Here is a 22,565-nt window from a genome sequence, read left to right on the forward strand (position 1 = left end):
AATACAAGGCGATAATATTTGGTGGCAACGATTTGAAAAGTGATACAACTTTTTAAAGTTCTCAACTCAAAATCAGAAAACGAAAATAATAGTCCTTCAGGGACAAAGCCACTTTGGACTAATAACAAATTACTTTACTCCCAATTTCCTAAAATATTTCAAGTAAAGCACTAGAATACTCTATGCATCTAAAACAAAGTTTAACGACTGCCATAAACGTTCCTACTAATGTATAGATTGTAAGCCTCTGTATATTTTTCTTTTAATTTTGTTCAAATGTTAATCGACATTTCAAACATTTTTTTTTTTTTTTTTTTTTTTTTTTGTTTGTTTACACAATTTACATCTTAAATGTAAGATAGAAACAAAGGCGTTTTAATAACTGAAACTCGTTCTCAGTCAAATTTTAAGAAGATTTAGTTTCAAAAGTCTGCAGCGGCACATATTACGTTCATTTGAGAAAAAAAACGGAAAAGAAATGTTTTTAAATCTTTCACTTTTTTTTTTAACTTGTCTATTTTGTAACTTCTGAAAATTTGTAAAGGTAAACTTTTCTTTGATATGTAGATTGCGATGTGTAGTTTTCACACTGAAATTCTTAATCTTATGTGCATATGTGCATTTTTGCCTGCTAAGTTTCCGACAACGGATAGTTTCAGTTTCGGACAACGGATAAATTTTAAAAGAAAGCTCATTAAAACTACCTATCCGCCGATAACAGGAATTATTATTCCTTTATTAAAAAGAGATAATAAATAGTGGAGTATCGAAAATAGTTGCAGATCATGCTATTTAACTCTTTATGGAAAAAGCTCATACTGTGTCAGGATGGCCGAGCGCTCTAAGGCGCCAGACTCAAGGAATACCTTTCCCGTATGACTGGCTGCGAGAGTTCTGGTCTATGAATGTGGGCGTGGGTTCGAATCCAACTTCTGACAAGTCTCTTTTTTTTTCCCAAGGCTAGAAGCAGCTTTTCGAATTGTAGAAAAGAAAGCATCGCACAGCATTGAACAAATTCTTGAGTGTAAAATATACAAATAATCTCTTTTGATTATTTTTAAAAATCATTTTATGGTTTTTAATATAATTTAAGTTATAATATGTAATTAATATTATACTGAAAAATATTTTGCTCTCTACATGGAATCGAGGCTAGTCTATAATCGACAATGGGGCATAGCAAAGACAAGTTATCAATAGCTACCACATACAGTTGGTAACGGCGCATAATCAATGCGGAAATTAAATTAAATTAAGTTTCTAATTTTAATTATTTTATTTTATTATTTTAAATTAAGTTTCTAAATTAAATTAAATTAAGTTTCTAATTTTAGAGTTTTGTAAAGGATCGACTCTAGCATAGGATATAATGTATTGCATTATGCCTGATACTGGTATATATTCGACATTGTTATAGCGTAACATCTGCATTGTTTCATATGCTATAACTAGCCATAAGCATTCTCGTAAGGAAATACTATAGGCATTGTACCATAAATGTCCCCCCTCTCAAAAAAAAAAAAAAAAAAAAAAAGATTTTAACTTTGTGTAATTGATTTTTTAATTTTATGTAACTGATTTTTTTAACTTTGTGTAAGTGATTTTTTAACTTTGTGTAATTGATTAATTGCAAAATTGCAAGTTCTGTTTCCTGCGTAATTTACATTAAAAATAAAATCGAATGATTATGAAGAATTTTTTGGGGGGTGATAAAACGCAGGTTATACATTTTTACAGTGTCCAATTAAATGGTCATTCTATTTCATAATTTAAACGGAATTTCATACGGCAATATATTTCTCTAATATTTTCCTTAATTTAATTAAGTGTATTTTTTAGCTTCCAAAAAAGGATTTAAGAAAGAAAATTGCAGCTCTAAAGCTTCCTTTAGGAGTTATGCTTTAGATTTTTTTTTTTTTTTTTTTCCGCAAAAGTAAATATTTAATGAGGTAGCAATAATAAATACTGGCTATTAGTCTCCAAACAATATTTTGCGTCAGTTCGCTATAAATTTCCGCTACAATTTTCAAATTGTTGCTTCCAAATGTTATCCCCCTGGATTATATTTAAAGAAATGAAATTATGAAGAATCTGCATGAATGTTCCTCGGATTGTGCAAAAATAACGGTACGTAGAGGTATCAGATTTTGATGCTCTACCGTTATTTGAAAATCTTTTAACCATCAGACTTTGATGTCTCTACGTACGTAACGTAGTTCTCCACCAGAACATGGGCACCTGGAAGCCCAAATTTGGTATGTGGAATTTGTTTTATTCTCTATCTCGTATTTTGTAAAACTTTAACGAATTTTTGATTAAGAAACTCTTCCGATTTCGAAACGAGAAGTGGCAACATTGTACAGATTAACAAATTTTTATTTCTATCACACGCGACTGTCTACCGGTAATTCTAAAGATATATTGTTACTTTTAAATATTTTTACCCCAAAGGGGTGTTAGCCTAAATCAGGGTTTCTTAAACTGTGGGTCGCGACCCCCAAGGGCGTCGCGGGACCTGCAGCAAGGGTAGCTAAAAATTTTAGCAGTTGTGATATTTCTTTAACTTATTATAATAATTTTACAATTACCAAATATTTTTACGCAGCCTGTCTGAAAATAGATAAAGACAAGACAATACAGACAAAGAAAAAAAAAAAAAAAAAAAAAACGAAAACGTTTCGATGCATTCTTTCTATAATATAAACATTCATTTTCCTTGCTCTGCATGTGACGCTGTCGTTTCGTCTCCTACTTATTTAAAATTTTCACATTGTTCTATGTCTTAAAATTAGAAATTAAAGTTAATGACCTAAGCCTGCAATAGTATATTTCAGACAAGTGAAAAAATAGACAGTTTCACTCACGCGTGTGTCAAATTAGCGCAATGCTTATGGGGTTCCACAAAATTTTTGTAAATATTATGGGGTCCTGGGGGGTCGCTAAAATATCTCAGCGATAAAAAGGGGTCGCGACTGAAAAACGTTTAAGAAACCCAGGTCTAAATACTCTCGAAACGTGTATGTGTGTGTAAATGAAAGAAACATCCCTTTGGGCATAACATAAATGCTGAAGGCTTTCAGATTTTATCTTTATTTATTTATTTAATTATTTTTAAGTTATCCTACAGTTGTTAACAACGTCGCTTTTTATATAAAAGATATAATCCATTATTATTTTAGTAGCTGGCTGTTTTTAAGTGGAGATGAAATTGAATCACAGAGAAATTTAAATGAATAAATGTAATCTTTACCAATGAAAGACCGGAAGACTCTCAAATAGAGATGACCTCGTGTACTTCGCTACTGCCTGATAATAATGATTTTAACTTTGTGTAATTGATTTTTTAACTTTGTGTAATTGATTTTTTAATTTTGTGTAACTGATTTTTTTTTAACTTTGTGTAATTGATTTTTTAACTTTGTGTAATTGATTAATTGCAAAATTTCAAGTTTTGTTTCCTGCGTAATTTACATTAAAAATAAAATCTGCATTGAAAGAAGAAAAAATTAAATAAAATAAATATCTGTATTGAAAGACCGTAATTACGTAAACTTTATTCCCCCATTTTTTAGGCCTATAAACCAGTGCTCCGCAACCGGTGTGCCGCGGCACACTGGTGTGCCATGAGTAGGATATAGGTGTGCCGCAATCAAATACACGTATTTGACATTTTGCAATTTTTTATCATGTATTTAATACACAATGACAATATTTTTCCCTTAATAATGTCTTTTTTAAATGTTTTTATATATTTCACTGTTGTGTGTGTGATTGTAAGTGTGTCAGCATTTGAATTTTTTCGGCACTTCCTTGATAACTCGGAACTCTTTGGTGTGCCACGAAATTCCAGAAAGAATTTTTGTGCGTCGCAGGTGAGAAAAGGTTGCGGAGCACTGCTATAAACTACGAAGTAAAATATAACAAACTCTTTTTTGAGACGGGCATTTGAGAACTCGTACGATTTCGACCTTCTGTGGAAGTGGTTATCTCAAAGACATTGACAATTAGACGATAGTCAATTATCGTGGTAATTTCTTCTGTATTCAAAACTTCTGTAGTTTGTTATTGAAAAGTGCCGTATGTTGTATGTCGGTTTATTATTACGGTCGTATGTCGGTCTCTGCATTCAAACTTTCACACGCGAAGTTTGTCATAGAAAATTGTCGTATGTCGTTTTATTGCTGCCGTCATATAAATAAAATTACAGTTTGATTACAAAGATAAATAACGAACACTGTAGCAAAAATAAATAAATTTATGCATAAATAACAAAATACTTTATTCCCGATTTCGTAAAATATTTCAACTCAACTTCTAGTATACTCTATGCATCTAAAATAAAGTTTAACGACAGCCATAAACTTTTCTACTAATGTACATATTACAGGCCTCTATGTATTTCTCCTTTTAATTTTGTTCAAATGTTAATGGAAATTTCAAATATTTTGATATTTTTCTGTTTAGACATTTTACTTTAAAAAAGTAAGATAGAAACAAAAGCGCTTTAATAACCTAAATTCGTTCTCAGTTAACTTTTAAGAAGATTTACTTTCATGAATGGCAACTGAATATATTATTTTCCTTTAAGAAGAAAAATTAAATTAATTTTATGATTTTTTATTACTTTAACACTTTTTCCTTTTTTTAAGCTGTTTGTTTTTTAACTTCTCAAAAATTTTAAAGGTAAACTTTTCTTTGAGATATAGATTGCAATTTAAAGTTTTCACTCTGAAATTTTTTATTTTATGTGCATATGTGCATTTGCGCCCGTTAAGTTTTTCAGTTTCTAACAACGGATAACTTTTGAAGGAAAGCTTGTTAAAATTTCCCATCCGCCGATGTCCGAAGTATTATTTCTTTATCAGTAAGAGATAATAAATAAAGGGGTATCGAAATAGTAGCAGATCACTCCATTTATCTCTTTATGTAGCAATTACAACGTGTGTCAGGATGGCCGAGCGGTCTAAGGCGCCAGACTCAAGGAATACCTTCCCCGTATGACTGGGTGCGAGAGTTCTGGTCCACGAATGTGGGCGTGGGTTCGAATCCCACTCCTGACAAGTTTTTTTTTTTTTTTTTCCTCTGCTTTTCTTGTAGGTTAAAAACCTCGCACAACACTGAACAAATTCTTAGTGTAAAATATGCAAATAATTTCGTTTGATTATTTTTAAAAACATTTGTGGTTTTTATTATAATTTAGGATTTAATATGTAAGGAATTGTTGATAACTCCACAAATATTACGAGCATATTTACTAAAGGCATAAGAAACCTTAACCGGAAGATAAGAACAGCATAATTCAATCATTTTTAAAGCAAAAACTGCACAATTTACAAACATATAAAAGTAAAGAAACTGAGATCACTGAGCCGGGTAACAGAGTGGATATATATATATATATATAAACATATTTATATACGTTTGGTGAGGCCAATTGCAACCAAAATACGAGGTGCACATCTACATGCAGTCCTATATGCAAAATTTCAATGTTCTGAGGCTATTCGTTGTTGAGTTACGCGAGATACATACGTACGTTCGTACAGACGCCACGAAAAATTCTCTTCAGAATTCATTTTAAAGCAGTTTTATAATTTTTTTTGGAGGAAAAGAGTCTTTTATTCTGTCCTTACGTACAGATGTCACGCAAAAACATCGTTAAATTGCATTTGATAGCGGTCAAAATGGATATTTTCGTTGAAATATGCTGCCTGAAACGTTTCGCGATTACAATACTTCCTTTTTACTTCGTACAAGGAAGTAAAAGGTGCCGGAGCCGTTTTATTTAGGACTCCGATGCAATTTAAGCTCTGAGTAAAAATAGAATAATTTAGAAGTTAAGAAAAATTCCTAAAATTGGGAGGAATGTTTGTTGAATAAGAAAGATTTACGTTTCGATTTTATTATTATTTATTAGCCCAAATGCGCGATAGCCGAGAACGGCTATTAGTCTCAAAAAGGCATTTGCAGTCACATCATTTTAAATCTCCAAATCACTTTTCAAATTGTTGCCATCAAATATTATCACCTTGTATTATATTTAAGGAAACAAAATAATGAAGAATCTACGTGAATGAATGTGTGTTTCTCTCATTGTGAGAAAAACAACGGCACCCAGAGTTGTTACCCAGCGTCATCAAATATTGAATAATATAGTCATATAAATAAAATTACAGTTTCATTACAATAATAAATATCGAACATTGTAGCAAAAATAACTAAATTTATATATATATATATATATATAAATTAAATAAAGTGTAGAGGGTGAGACATTAAATAATTTCATTTCTATCATATTGTGTCTATAGACTGTTCTGAAGTCATTTTAAATATTATATTTTTTCTATAAATTAAATTAAGAGCTATTAAAAAATCTGAAAGTTTCAGATTTTAAATTACGTCCAAAGGGGCGTTTTTTTCTTTTTTTTAACGTTTTGTGTGTTGCCTTCATTTATTCTCATATCATGTTCTTTGCACCTAAACCATAAAATTCAGTTTAACAGAAATCTCGCAAAAGAATTTTAAAAGGACCATATCTTTAGAATTTCCGATACACAGCTCTGCGCGCTGGATATAAAAAGATTTTTTTTTTCTTTTTTTTCTTTTCTTTTTTTCTTTCTTTTCTTTTTTTCCCCCCGTAGAGTGAGTGTTCCCATTGCTCGCCTTTAAATCGTTGGGTTTGTTAATCAAAAATTCGTTAAGTTTTACAAAATATGAAATGGATAATAAAACAAATTTCAAATTTGGGCTTCCACATGCCCATATTCGCAGTAGGATTACGTCATTCAAAATTGGTTGGCTCTAGGTACCGTCATTTTATCATAATGCAACAAACATACATAAATTTATGCAGATTCTTCATTATTTAATTTCTTTAAATATAATACAAGGCGATAATATTTGGTGGCAACGATTTGAAAAGTGATACAACTTTTTAAAGTTCTCAACTCAAAATCAGAAAACGAAAATAATAGTCCTTCAGGGACAAAGCCACTTTGGACTAATAACAAATTACTTTACTCCCAATTTCCTAAAATATTTCAAGTAAAGCACTAGAATACTCTATGCATCTAAAACAAAGTTTAACGACTGCCATAAACGTTCCTACTAATGTATAGATTGTAAGCCTCTGTATATTTTTCTTTTAATTTTGTTCAAATGTTAATCGACATTTCAAACATTTTTTTTTTTTTTTTTTTTTTTGTTTGTTTACACAATTTACATCTTAAATGTAAGATAGAAACAAAGGCGTTTTAATAACTGAAACTCGTTCTCAGTCAAATTTTAAGAAGATTTAGTTTCAAAAGTCTGCAGCGGCACATATTACGTTCATTTGAGAAAAAAAACGGAAAAGAAATGTTTTTAAATCTTTCACTTTTTTTTTTAACTTGTCTATTTTGTAACTTCTGAAAATTTGTAAAGGTAAACTTTTCTTTGATATGTAGATTGCGATGTGTAGTTTTCACACTGAAATTCTTAATCTTATGTGCATATGTGCATTTTTGCCTGCTAAGTTTCCGACAACGGATAGTTTCAGTTTCGGACAACGGATAAATTTTAAAAGAAAGCTCATTAAAACTACCTATCCGCCGATAACAGGAATTATTATTCCTTTATTAAAAAGAGATAATAAATAGTGGAGTATCGAAAATAGTTGCAGATCATGCTATTTAACTCTTTATGGAAAAAGCTCATACTGTGTCAGGATGGCCGAGCGCTCTAAGGCGCCAGACTCAAGGAATACCTTTCCCGTATGACTGGCTGCGAGAGTTCTGGTCTATGAATGTGGGCGTGGGTTCGAATCCAACTTCTGACAAGTCTCTTTTTTTTTCCCAAGGCTAGAAGCAGCTTTTCGAATTGTAGAAAAGAAAGCATCGCACAGCATTGAACAAATTCTTGAGTGTAAAATATACAAATAATCTCTTTTGATTATTTTTAAAAATCATTTTATGGTTTTTAATATAATTTAAGTTATAATATGTAATTAATATTATACTGAAAAATATTTTGCTCTCTACATGGAATCGAGGCTAGTCTATAATCGACAATGGGGCATAGCAAAGACAAGTTATCAATAGCTACCACATACAGTTGGTAACGGCGCATAATCAATGCGGAAATTAAATTAAATTAAGTTTCTAATTTTAATTATTTTATTTTATTATTTTAAATTAAGTTTCTAAATTAAATTAAATTAAGTTTCTAATTTTAGAGTTTTGTAAAGGATCGACTCTAGCATAGGATATAATGTATTGCATTATGCCTGATACTGGTATATATTCGACATTGTTATAGCGTAACATCTGCATTGTTTCATATGCTATAACTAGCCATAAGCATTCTCGTAAGGAAATACTATAGGCATTGTACCATAAATGTCCCCCCTCTCAAAAAAAAAAAAAAAAAAAAAAAGATTTTAACTTTGTGTAATTGATTTTTTAATTTTATGTAACTGATTTTTTTAACTTTGTGTAAGTGATTTTTTAACTTTGTGTAATTGATTAATTGCAAAATTGCAAGTTCTGTTTCCTGCGTAATTTACATTAAAAATAAAATCGAATGATTATGAAGAATTTTTTGGGGGGTGATAAAACGCAGGTTATACATTTTTACAGTGTCCAATTAAATGGTCATTCTATTTCATAATTTAAACGGAATTTCATACGGCAATATATTTCTCTAATATTTTCCTTAATTTAATTAAGTGTATTTTTTAGCTTCCAAAAAAGGATTTAAGAAAGAAAATTGCAGCTCTAAAGCTTCCTTTAGGAGTTATGCTTTAGATTTTTTTTTTTTTTTTTTTCCGCAAAAGTAAATATTTAATGAGGTAGCAATAATAAATACTGGCTATTAGTCTCCAAACAATATTTTGCGTCAGTTCGCTATAAATTTCCGCTACAATTTTCAAATTGTTGCTTCCAAATGTTATCCCCCTGGATTATATTTAAAGAAATGAAATTATGAAGAATCTGCATGAATGTTCCTCGGATTGTGCAAAAATAACGGTACGTAGAGGTATCAGATTTTGATGCTCTACCGTTATTTGAAAATCTTTTAACCATCAGACTTTGATGTCTCTACGTACGTAACGTAGTTCTCCACCAGAACATGGGCACCTGGAAGCCCAAATTTGGTATGTGGAATTTGTTTTATTCTCTATCTCGTATTTTGTAAAACTTTAACGAATTTTTGATTAAGAAACTCTTCCGATTTCGAAACGAGAAGTGGCAACATTGTACAGATTAACAAATTTTTATTTCTATCACACGCGACTGTCTACCGGTAATTCTAAAGATATATTGTTACTTTTAAATATTTTTACCCCAAAGGGGTGTTAGCCTAAATCAGGGTTTCTTAAACTGTGGGTCGCGACCCCCAAGGGCGTCGCGGGACCTGCAGCAAGGGTAGCTAAAAATTTTAGCAGTTGTGATATTTCTTTAACTTATTATAATAATTTTACAATTACCAAATATTTTTACGCAGCCTGTCTGAAAATAGATAAAGACAAGACAATACAGACAAAGAAAAAAAAAAAAAAAAAAAAACGAAAACGTTTCGATGCATTCTTTCTATAATATAAACATTCATTTTCCTTGCTCTGCATGTGACGCTGTCGTTTCGTCTCCTACTTATTTAAAATTTTCACATTGTTCTATGTCTTAAAATTAGAAATTAAAGTTAATGACCTAAGCCTGCAATAGTATATTTCAGACAAGTGAAAAAATAGACAGTTTCACTCACGCGTGTGTCAAATTAGCGCAATGCTTATGGGGTTCCACAAAATTTTTGTAAATATTATGGGGTCCTGGGGGGTCGCTAAAATATCTCAGCGATAAAAAGGGGTCGCGACTGAAAAACGTTTAAGAAACCCAGGTCTAAATACTCTCGAAACGTGTATGTGTGTGTAAATGAAAGAAACATCCCTTTGGGCATAACATAAATGCTGAAGGCTTTCAGATTTTATCTTTATTTATTTATTTAATTATTTTTAAGTTATCCTACAGTTGTTAACAACGTCGCTTTTTATATAAAAGATATAATCCATTATTATTTTAGTAGCTGGCTGTTTTTAAGTGGAGATGAAATTGAATCACAGAGAAATTTAAATGAATAAATGTAATCTTTACCAATGAAAGACCGGAAGACTCTCAAATAGAGATGACCTCGTGTACTTCGCTACTGCCTGATAATAATGATTTTAACTTTGTGTAATTGATTTTTTAACTTTGTGTAATTGATTTTTTAATTTTGTGTAACTGATTTTTTTTTAACTTTGTGTAATTGATTTTTTAACTTTGTGTAATTGATTAATTGCAAAATTTCAAGTTTTGTTTCCTGCGTAATTTACATTAAAAATAAAATCTGCATTGAAAGAAGAAAAAATTAAATAAAATAAATATCTGTATTGAAAGACCGTAATTACGTAAACTTTATTCCCCCATTTTTTAGGCCTATAAACCAGTGCTCCGCAACCGGTGTGCCGCGGCACACTGGTGTGCCATGAGTAGGATATAGGTGTGCCGCAATCAAATACACGTATTTGACATTTTGCAATTTTTTATCATGTATTTAATACACAATGACAATATTTTTCCCTTAATAATGTCTTTTTTAAATGTTTTTATATATTTCACTGTTGTGTGTGTGATTGTAAGTGTGTCAGCATTTGAATTTTTTCGGCACTTCCTTGATAACTCGGAACTCTTTGGTGTGCCACGAAATTCCAGAAAGAATTTTTGTGCGTCGCAGGTGAGAAAAGGTTGCGGAGCACTGCTATAAACTACGAAGTAAAATATAACAAACTCTTTTTTGAGACGGGCATTTGAGAACTCGTACGATTTCGACCTTCTGTGGAAGTGGTTATCTCAAAGACATTGACAATTAGACGATAGTCAATTATCGTGGTAATTTCTTCTGTATTCAAAACTTCTGTAGTTTGTTATTGAAAAGTGCCGTATGTTGTATGTCGGTTTATTATTACGGTCGTATGTCGGTCTCTGCATTCAAACTTTCACACGCGAAGTTTGTCATAGAAAATTGTCGTATGTCGTTTTATTGCTGCCGTCATATAAATAAAATTACAGTTTGATTACAAAGATAAATAACGAACACTGTAGCAAAAATAAATAAATTTATGCATAAATAACAAAATACTTTATTCCCGATTTCGTAAAATATTTCAACTCAACTTCTAGTATACTCTATGCATCTAAAATAAAGTTTAACGACAGCCATAAACTTTTCTACTAATGTACATATTACAGGCCTCTATGTATTTCTCCTTTTAATTTTGTTCAAATGTTAATGGAAATTTCAAATATTTTGATATTTTTCTGTTTAGACATTTTACTTTAAAAAAGTAAGATAGAAACAAAAGCGCTTTAATAACCTAAATTCGTTCTCAGTTAACTTTTAAGAAGATTTACTTTCATGAATGGCAACTGAATATATTATTTTCCTTTAAGAAGAAAAATTAAATTAATTTTATGATTTTTTATTACTTTAACACTTTTTCCTTTTTTTAAGCTGTTTGTTTTTTAACTTCTCAAAAATTTTAAAGGTAAACTTTTCTTTGAGATATAGATTGCAATTTAAAGTTTTCACTCTGAAATTTTTTATTTTATGTGCATATGTGCATTTGCGCCCGTTAAGTTTTTCAGTTTCTAACAACGGATAACTTTTGAAGGAAAGCTTGTTAAAATTTCCCATCCGCCGATGTCCGAAGTATTATTTCTTTATCAGTAAGAGATAATAAATAAAGGGGTATCGAAATAGTAGCAGATCACTCCATTTATCTCTTTATGTAGCAATTACAACGTGTGTCAGGATGGCCGAGCGGTCTAAGGCGCCAGACTCAAGGAATACCTTTCCCGTATGACTGGCTGCGAGAGTTCTGGTCTATGAATGTGGGCGTGGGTTCGAATCCAACTTCTGACAAGTCTCTTTTTTTTTCCCAAGGCTAGAAGCAGCTTTTCGAATTGTAGAAAAGAAAGCATCGCACAGCATTGAACAAATTCTTGAGTGTAAAATATACAAATAATCTCTTTTGATTATTTTTAAAAATCATTTTATGGTTTTTAATATAATTTAAGTTATAATATGTAATTAATATTATACTGAAAAATATTTTGCTCTCTACATGGAATCGAGGCTAGTCTATAATCGACAATGGGGCATAGCAAAGACAAGTTATCAATAGCTACCACATACAGTTGGTAACGGCGCATAATCAATGCGGAAATTAAATTAAATTAAGTTTCTAATTTTAATTATTTTATTTTATTATTTTAAATTAAGTTTCTAAATTAAATTAAATTAAGTTTCTAATTTTAGAGTTTTGTAAAGGATCGACTCTAGCATAGGATATAATGTATTGCATTATGCCTGATACTGGTATATATTCGACATTGTTATAGCGTAACATCTGCATTGTTTCATATGCTATAACTAGCCATAAGCATTCTCGTAAGGAAATACTATAGGCATTGTACCATAAATGTCCCCCCTCTCAAAAAAAAAAAAAAAAAAAAAAGATTTTAACTTTGTGTAATTGATTTTTTAATTTTATGTAACTGATTTTTTTAACTTTGTGTAAGTGATTTTTTAACTTTGTGTAATTGATTAATTGCAAAATTGCAAGTTCTGTTTCCTGCGTAATTTACATTAAAAATAAAATCGAATGATTATGAAGAATTTTTTGGGGGGTGATAAAACGCAGGTTATACATTTTTACAGTGTCCAATTAAATGGTCATTCTATTTCATAATTTAAACGGAATTTCATACGGCAATATATTTCTCTAATATTTTCCTTAATTTAATTAAGTGTATTTTTTAGCTTCCAAAAAAGGATTTAAGAAAGAAAATTGCAGCTCTAAAGCTTCCTTTAGGAGTTATGCTTTAGATTTTTTTTTTTTTTTTTTTTCCGCAAAAGTAAATATTTAATGAGGTAGCAATAATAAATACTGGCTATTAGTCTCCAAACAATATTTTGCGTCAGTTCGCTATAAATTTCCGCTACAATTTTCAAATTGTTGCTTCCAAATGTTATCCCCCTGGATTATATTTAAAGAAATGAAATTATGAAGAATCTGCATGAATGTTCCTCGGATTGTGCAAAAATAACGGTACGTAGAGGTATCAGATTTTGATGCTCTACCGTTATTTGAAAATCTTTTAACCATCAGACTTTGATGTCTCTACGTACGTAACGTAGTTCTCCACCAGAACATGGGCACCTGGAAGCCCAAATTTGGTATGTGGAATTTGTTTTATTCTCTATCTCGTATTTTGTAAAACTTTAACGAATTTTTGATTAAGAAACTCTTCCGATTTCGAAACGAGAAGTGGCAACATTGTACAGATTAACAAATTTTTATTTCTATCACACGCGACTGTCTACCGGTAATTCTAAAGATATATTGTTACTTTTAAATATTTTTACCCCAAAGGGGTGTTAGCCTAAATCAGGGTTTCTTAAACTGTGGGTCGCGACCCCCAAGGGCGTCGCGGGACCTGCAGCAAGGGTAGCTAAAAATTTTAGCAGTTGTGATATTTCTTTAACTTATTATAATAATTTTACAATTACCAAATATTTTTACGCAGCCTGTCTGAAAATAGATAAAGACAAGACAATACAGACAAAGAAAAAAAAAAAAAAAAAAAAAACGAAAACGTTTCGATGCATTCTTTCTATAATATAAACATTCATTTTCCTTGCTCTGCATGTGACGCTGTCGTTTCGTCTCCTACTTATTTAAAATTTTCACATTGTTCTATGTCTTAAAATTAGAAATTAAAGTTAATGACCTAAGCCTGCAATAGTATATTTCAGACAAGTGAAAAAATAGACAGTTTCACTCACGCGTGTGTCAAATTAGCGCAATGCTTATGGGGTTCCACAAAATTTTTGTAAATATTATGGGGTCCTGGGGGGTCGCTAAAATATCTCAGCGATAAAAAGGGGTCGCGACTGAAAAACGTTTAAGAAACCCAGGTCTAAATACTCTCGAAACGTGTATGTGTGTGTAAATGAAAGAAACATCCCTTTGGGCATAACATAAATGCTGAAGGCTTTCAGATTTTATCTTTATTTATTTATTTAATTATTTTTAAGTTATCCTACAGTTGTTAACAACGTCGCTTTTTATATAAAAGATATAATCCATTATTATTTTAGTAGCTGGCTGTTTTTAAGTGGAGATGAAATTGAATCACAGAGAAATTTAAATGAATAAATGTAATCTTTACCAATGAAAGACCGGAAGACTCTCAAATAGAGATGACCTCGTGTACTTCGCTACTGCCTGATAATAATGATTTTAACTTTGTGTAATTGATTTTTTAACTTTGTGTAATTGATTTTTTAATTTTGTGTAACTGATTTTTTTTTAACTTTGTGTAATTGATTTTTTAACTTTGTGTAATTGATTAATTGCAAAATTTCAAGTTTTGTTTCCTGCGTAATTTACATTAAAAATAAAATCTGCATTGAAAGAAGAAAAAATTAAATAAAATAAATATCTGTATTGAAAGACCGTAATTACGTAAACTTTATTCCCCCATTTTTTAGGCCTATAAACCAGTGCTCCGCAACCGGTGTGCCGCGGCACACTGGTGTGCCATGAGTAGGATATAGGTGTGCCGCAATCAAATACACGTATTTGACATTTTGCAATTTTTTATCATGTATTTAATACACAATGACAATATTTTTCCCTTAATAATGTCTTTTTTAAATGTTTTTATATATTTCACTGTTGTGTGTGTGATTGTAAGTGTGTCAGCATTTGAATTTTTTCGGCACTTCCTTGATAACTCGGAACTCTTTGGTGTGCCACGAAATTCCAGAAAGAATTTTTGTGCGTCGCAGGTGAGAAAAGGTTGCGGAGCACTGCTATAAACTACGAAGTAAAATATAACAAACTCTTTTTTGAGACGGGCATTTGAGAACTCGTACGATTTCGACCTTCTGTGGAAGTGGTTATCTCAAAGACATTGACAATTAGACGATAGTCAATTATCGTGGTAATTTCTTCTGTATTCAAAACTTCTGTAGTTTGTTATTGAAAAGTGCCGTATGTTGTATGTCGGTTTATTATTACGGTCGTATGTCGGTCTCTGCATTCAAACTTTCACACGCGAAGTTTGTCATAGAAAATTGTCGTATGTCGTTTTATTGCTGCCGTCATATAAATAAAATTACAGTTTGATTACAAAGATAAATAACGAACACTGTAGCAAAAATAAATAAATTTATGCATAAATAACAAAATACTTTATTCCCGATTTCGTAAAATATTTCAACTCAACTTCTAGTATACTCTATGCATCTAAAATAAAGTTTAACGACAGCCATAAACTTTTCTACTAATGTACATATTACAGGCCTCTATGTATTTCTCCTTTTAATTTTGTTCAAATGTTAATGGAAATTTCAAATATTTTGATATTTTTCTGTTTAGACATTTTACTTTAAAAAAGTAAGATAGAAACAAAAGCGCTTTAATAACCTAAATTCGTTCTCAGTTAACTTTTAAGAAGATTTACTTTCATGAATGGCAACTGAATATATTATTTTCCTTTAAGAAGAAAAATTAAATTAATTTTATGATTTTTTATTACTTTAACACTTTTTCCTTTTTTTAAGCTGTTTGTTTTTTAACTTCTCAAAAATTTTAAAGGTAAACTTTTCTTTGAGATATAGATTGCAATTTAAAGTTTTCACTCTGAAATTTTTTATTTTATGTGCATATGTGCATTTGCGCCCGTTAAGTTTTTCAGTTTCTAACAACGGATAACTTTTGAAGGAAAGCTTGTTAAAATTTCCCATCCGCCGATGTCCGAAGTATTATTTCTTTATCAGTAAGAGATAATAAATAAAGGGGTATCGAAATAGTAGCAGATCACTCCATTTATCTCTTTATGTAGCAATTACAACGTGTGTCAGGATGGCCGAGCGGTCTAAGGCGCCAGACTCAAGGAATACCTTCCCCGTATGACTGGGTGCGAGAGTTCTGGTCCACGAATGTGGGCGTGGGTTCGAATCCCACTCCTGACAAGTTTTTTTTTTTTTTTTCCTCTGCTTTTCTTGTAGGTTAAAAACCTCGCACAACACTGAACAAATTCTTAGTGTAAAATATGCAAATAATTTCGTTTGATTATTTTTAAAAACATTTGTGGTTTTTATTATAATTTAGGATTTAATATGTAATGAATTGTTGATAACTCCACAAATATTACGAGCATATTTACTAAAGGCATAAGAAACCTTAACCGGAAGATAAGAACAGCATAATTCAATCATTTTTAAAGCAAAAACTGCACAATTTACAAACATATAAAAGTAAAGAAACTGAGATCACTGAGCCGGGTAACATAGTGGATATATATATAAATATATTTATGAACGTTTGGTGCGGCCGATTGTAACCAAAATACGAGGTGCACATCTACATGTTATAGCAGTCATATATACAAAATTTCAATGTTCTGAGGCTATTCGTTGTTGAGTTACGCGAGATACATACGTACGTTCGTACAGACGCCACGAAAAATTCTCTTCAGAATTCATTTTAAAGCAGTTTTATAATTTTTTTTGGAGGAAAAGAGTCTTTTATTCTGTCCTTACGTACAGATGTCACGCAAAAACATCGTTAAATTGCATTTGATAGCGGTCAAAATGGATATTTTCGTTGAAATATGCTGCCTGAAACGTTTCGCGATTACAATACTTCCTTTTTACTTCGTACAAGGAAGTAAAAGGTGCCGGAGCCGTTTTATTTAGGACTCCGATGCAATTTAAGCTCTGAGTAAAAATAGAATAATTTAGAAGTTAAGAAAAATTCCTAAAATTGGGAGGAATGTTTGTTGAATAAGAAAGATTTACGTTTCGATTTTATTATTATTTATTAGCCCAAATGCGCGATAGCCGAGAACGGCTATTAGTCTCAAAAAGGCATTTGCAGTCACATCATTTTAAATCTCCAAATCACTTTTCAAATTGTTGCCATCAAATATTATCACCTTGTATTATATTTAAGGAAACAAAATAATGAAGAATCTACGTGAATGAATGTGTGTTTCTCTCATTGTGAGAAAAACAACGGCACCCAGAGTTGTTACCCAGCGTCATCAAATATTGAATAATATAGTCATATAAATAAAATTACAGTTTCATTACAATAATAAATATCGAACATTGTAGCAAAAATAACTAAATTTATATATATATATATATATAAATTAAATAAAGTGTAGAGGGTGAGACATTAAATAATTTCATTTCTATCATATTGTGTCTATAGACTGTTCTGAAGTCATTTTAAATATTATATTTTTTCTATAAATTAAATTAAGAGCTATTAAAAAATCTGAAAGTTTCAGATTTTAAATTACGTCCAAAGGGGCGTTTTTTTCTTTTTTTTAACGTTTTGTGTGTTGCCTTCATTTATTCTCATATCATGTTCTTTGCACCTAAACCATAAAATTCAGTTTAACAGAAATCTCGCAAAAGAATTTTAAAAGGACCATATCTTTAGAATTTCCGATACACAGCTCTGCGCGCTGGATATAAAAAGATTTTTTTTTTCTTTTTTTTCTTTTCTTTTTTTCTTTCTTTTCTTTTTTTCCCCCCGTAGAGTGAGTGTTCCCATTGCTCGCCTTTAAATCGTTGGGTTTGTTAATCAAAAATTCGTTAAGTTTTACAAAATATGAAATGGATAATAAAACAAATTTCAAATTTGGGCTTCCACATGCCCATATTCGCAGTAGGATTACGTCATTCAAAATTGGTTGGCTCTAGGTACCGTCATTTTATCATAATGCAACAAACATACATAAATTTATGCAGATTCTTCATTATTTAATTTCTTTAAATATAATACAAGGCGATAATATTTGGTGGCAACGATTTGAAAAGTGATACAACTTTTTAAAGTTCTCAACTCAAAATCAGAAAACGAAAATAATAGTCCTTCAGGGACAAAGCCACTTTGGACTAATAACAAATTACTTTACTCCCAATTTCCTAAAATATTTCAAGTAAAGCACTAGAATACTCTATGCATCTAAAACAAAGTTTAACGACTGCCATAAACGTTCCTACTAATGTATAGATTGTAAGCCTCTGTATATTTTTCTTTTAATTTTGTTCAAATGTTAATCGACATTTCAAACATTTTTTTTTTTTTTTTTTTTTTTGTTTGTTTACACAATTTACATCTTAAATGTAAGATAGAAACAAAGGCGTTTTAATAACTGAAACTCGTTCTCAGTCAAATTTTAAGAAGATTTAGTTTCAAAAGTCTGCAGCGGCACATATTACGTTCATTTGAGAAAAAAAACGGAAAAGAAATGTTTTTAAATCTTTCACTTTTTTTTTTAACTTGTCTATTTTGTAACTTCTGAAAATTTGTAAAGGTAAACTTTTCTTTGATATGTAGATTGCGATGTGTAGTTTTCACACTGAAATTCTTAATCTTATGTGCATATGTGCATTTTTGCCTGCTAAGTTTCCGACAACGGATAGTTTCAGTTTCGGACAACGGATAAATTTTAAAAGAAAGCTCATTAAAACTACCTATCCGCCGATAACAGGAATTATTATTCCTTTATTAAAAAGAGATAATAAATAGTGGAGTATCGAAAATAGTTGCAGATCATGCTATTTAACTCTTTATGGAAAAAGCTCATACTGTGTCAGGATGGCCGAGCGCTCTAAGGCGCCAGACTCAAGGAATACCTTTCCCGTATGACTGGCTGCGAGAGTTCTGGTCTATGAATGTGGGCGTGGGTTCGAATCCAACTTCTGACAAGTCTCTTTTTTTTTCCCAAGGCTAGAAGCAGCTTTTCGAATTGTAGAAAAGAAAGCATCGCACAGCATTGAACAAATTCTTGAGTGTAAAATATACAAATAATCTCTTTTGATTATTTTTAAAAATCATTTTATGGTTTTTAATATAATTTAAGTTATAATATGTAATTAATATTATACTGAAAAATATTTTGCTCTCTACATGGAATCGAGGCTAGTCTATAATCGACAATGGGGCATAGCAAAGACAAGTTATCAATAGCTACCACATACAGTTGGTAACGGCGCATAATCAATGCGGAAATTAAATTAAATTAAGTTTCTAATTTTAATTATTTTATTTTATTATTTTAAATTAAGTTTCTAAATTAAATTAAATTAAGTTTCTAATTTTAGAGTTTTGTAAAGGATCGACTCTAGCATAGGATATAATGTATTGCATTATGCCTGATACTGGTATATATTCGACATTGTTATAGCGTAACATCTGCATTGTTTCATATGCTATAACTAGCCATAAGCATTCTCGTAAGGAAATACTATAGGCATTGTACCATAAATGTCCCCCCTCTCAAAAAAAAAAAAAAAAAAAAAAAAAAAAAAAAAAAAAAAAAGATTTTAACTTTGTGTAATTGATTTTTTAATTTTATGTAACTGATTTTTTTAACTTTGTGTAAGTGATTTTTTAACTTTGTGTAATTGATTAATTGCAAAATTGCAAGTTCTGTTTCCTGCGTAATTTACATTAAAAATAAAATCGAATGATTATGAAGAATTTTTTGGGGGGTGATAAAACGCAGGTTATACATTTTTACAGTGTCCAATTAAATGGTCATTCTATTTCATAATTTAAACGGAATTTCATACGGCAATATATTTCTCTAATATTTTCCTTAATTTAATTAAGTGTATTTTTTAGCTTCCAAAAAAGGATTTAAGAAAGAAAATTGCAGCTCTAAAGCTTCCTTTAGGAGTTATGCTTTAGATTTTTTTTTTTTTTTTTCCGCAAAAGTAAATATTTAATGAGGTAGCAATAATAAATACTGGCTATTAGTCTCCAAACAATATTTTGCGTCAGTTCGCTATAAATTTCCGCTACAATTTTCAAATTGTTGCTTCCAAATGTTATCCCCCTGGATTATATTTAAAGAAATGAAATTATGAAGAATCTGCATGAATGTTCCTCGGATTGTGCAAAAATAACGGTACGTAGAGGTATCAGATTTTGATGCTCTACCGTTATTTGAAAATCTTTTAACCATCAGACTTTGATGTCTCTACGTACGTAACGTAGTTCTCCACCAGAACATGGGCACCTGGAAGCCCAAATTTGGTATGTGGAATTTGTTTTATTCTCTATCTCGTATTTTGTAAAACTTTAACGAATTTTTGATTAAGAAACTCTTCCGATTTCGAAACGAGAAGTGGCAACATTGTACAGATTAACAAATTTTTATTTCTATCACACGCGACTGTCTACCGGTAATTCTAAAGATATATTGTTACTTTTAAATATTTTTACCCCAAAGGGGTGTTAGCCTAAATCAGGGTTTCTTAAACTGTGGGTCGCGACCCCCAAGGGCGTCGCGGGACCTGCAGCAAGGGTAGCTAAAAATTTTAGCAGTTGTGATATTTCTTTAACTTATTATAATAATTTTACAATTACCAAATATTTTTACGCAGCCTGTCTGAAAATAGATAAAGACAAGACAATACAGACAAAGAAAAAAAAAAAAAAAAAAACGAAAACGTTTCGATGCATTCTTTCTATAATATAAACATTCATTTTCCTTGCTCTGCATGTGACGCTGTCGTTTCGTCTCCTACTTATTTAAAATTTTCACATTGTTCTATGTCTTAAAATTAGAAATTAAAGTTAATGACCTAAGCCTGCAATAGTATATTTCAGACAAGTGAAAAAATAGACAGTTTCACTCACGCGTGTGTCAAATTAGCGCAATGCTTATGGGGTTCCACAAAATTTTTGTAAATATTATGGGGTCCTGGGGGGTCGCTAAAATATCTCAGCGATAAAAAGGGGTCGCGACTGAAAAACGTTTAAGAAACCCAGGTCTAAATACTCTCGAAACGTGTATGTGTGTGTAAATGAAAGAAACATCCCTTTGGGCATAACATAAATGCTGAAGGCTTTCAGATTTTATCTTTATTTATTTATTTAATTATTTTTAAGTTATCCTACAGTTGTTAACAACGTCGCTTTTTATATAAAAGATATAATCCATTATTATTTTAGTAGCTGGCTGTTTTTAAGTGGAGATGAAATTGAATCACAGAGAAATTTAAATGAATAAATGTAATCTTTACCAATGAAAGACCGGAAGACTCTCAAATAGAGATGACCTCGTGTACTTCGCTACTGCCTGATAATAATGATTTTAACTTTGTGTAATTGATTTTTTAACTTTGTGTAATTGATTTTTTAATTTTGTGTAACTGATTTTTTTTTAACTTTGTGTAATTGATTTTTTAACTTTGTGTAATTGATTAATTGCAAAATTTCAAGTTTTGTTTCCTGCGTAATTTACATTAAAAATAAAATCTGCATTGAAAGAAGAAAAAATTAAATAAAATAAATATCTGTATTGAAAGACCGTAATTACGTAAACTTTATTCCCCCATTTTTTAGGCCTATAAACCAGTGCTCCGCAACCGGTGTGCCGCGGCACACTGGTGTGCCATGAGTAGGATATAGGTGTGCCGCAATCAAATACACGTATTTGACATTTTGCAATTTTTTATCATGTATTTAATACACAATGACAATTTTTTTCCCTTAATAATGTCTTTTTTAAATGTTTTTATATATTTCACTGTTGTGTGTGTGATTGTAAGTGTGTCAGCATTTGAATTTTTTCGGCACTTCCTTGATAACTCGGAACTCTTTGGTGTGCCACGAAATTCCAGAAAGAATTTTTGTGCGTCGCAGGTGAGAAAAGGTTGCGGAGCACTGCTATAAACTACGAAGTAAAATATAACAAACTCTTTTTTGAGACGGGCATTTGAGAACTCGTACGATTTCGACCTTCTGTGGAAGTGGTTATCTCAAAGACATTGACAATTAGACGATAGTCAATTATCGTGGTAATTTCTTCTGTATTCAAAACTTCTGTAGTTTGTTATTGAAAAGTGCCGTATGTTGTATGTCGGTTTATTATTACGGTCGTATGTCGGTCTCTGCATTCAAACTTTCACACGCGAAGTTTGTCATAGAAAATTGTCGTATGTCGTTTTATTGCTGCCGTCATATAAATAAAATTACAGTTTGATTACAAAGATAAATAACGAACACTGTAGCAAAAATAAATAAATTTATGCATAAATAACAAAATACTTTATTCCCGATTTCGTAAAATATTTCAACTCAACTTCTAGTATACTCTATGCATCTAAAATAAAGTTTAACGACAGCCATAAACTTTTCTACTAATGTACATATTACAGGCCTCTATGTATTTCTCCTTTTAATTTTGTTCAAATGTTAATGGAAATTTCAAATATTTTGATATTTTTCTGTTTAGACATTTTACTTTAAAAAAGTAAGATAGAAACAAAAGCGCTTTAATAACCTAAATTCGTTCTCAGTTAACTTTTAAGAAGATTTACTTTCATGAATGGCAACTGAATATATTATTTTCCTTTAAGAAGAAAAATTAAATTAATTTTATGATTTTTTATTACTTTAACACTTTTTCCTTTTTTTAAGCTGTTTGTTTTTTAACTTCTCAAAA

The 22,565-nt window shown here is 30.8% G+C and overlaps 1 protein-coding gene and 3 non-coding genes across 4 annotated transcripts in view; 3 read left to right on the forward strand and 1 right to left on the reverse strand.

Annotated features, from left to right (window-relative positions):
* The window catches only part of LOC118186493 (protein APCDD1-like), a 114,733-nt gene that overhangs the window by 65,505 nt on the left and 26,663 nt on the right, over window positions 1-22,565 (reverse strand). The window lies entirely within an intron of this gene.
* TRNAL-CAA (transfer RNA leucine (anticodon CAA)) lies at window positions 4,945-5,060 on the forward strand. The gene is made up of 2 exons: window positions 4,945-4,982; window positions 5,015-5,060. It is a non-coding gene; the product is annotated as a tRNA-Leu (tRNA).
* TRNAL-CAA (transfer RNA leucine (anticodon CAA)) lies at window positions 11,825-11,940 on the forward strand. The gene is made up of 2 exons: window positions 11,825-11,862; window positions 11,895-11,940. It is a non-coding gene; the product is annotated as a tRNA-Leu (tRNA).
* TRNAL-CAA (transfer RNA leucine (anticodon CAA)) lies at window positions 15,947-16,062 on the forward strand. The gene is made up of 2 exons: window positions 15,947-15,984; window positions 16,017-16,062. It is a non-coding gene; the product is annotated as a tRNA-Leu (tRNA).

The sequence above is a fragment of the Stegodyphus dumicola genome, chromosome 4 (genome assembly GCF_044657685.1).
Source record: "Stegodyphus dumicola isolate Sdum_Otavi_A_Nest chromosome 4, ASM4465768v1".
NCBI lineage: Eukaryota > Metazoa > Arthropoda > Arachnida > Araneae > Eresidae > Stegodyphus > Stegodyphus dumicola.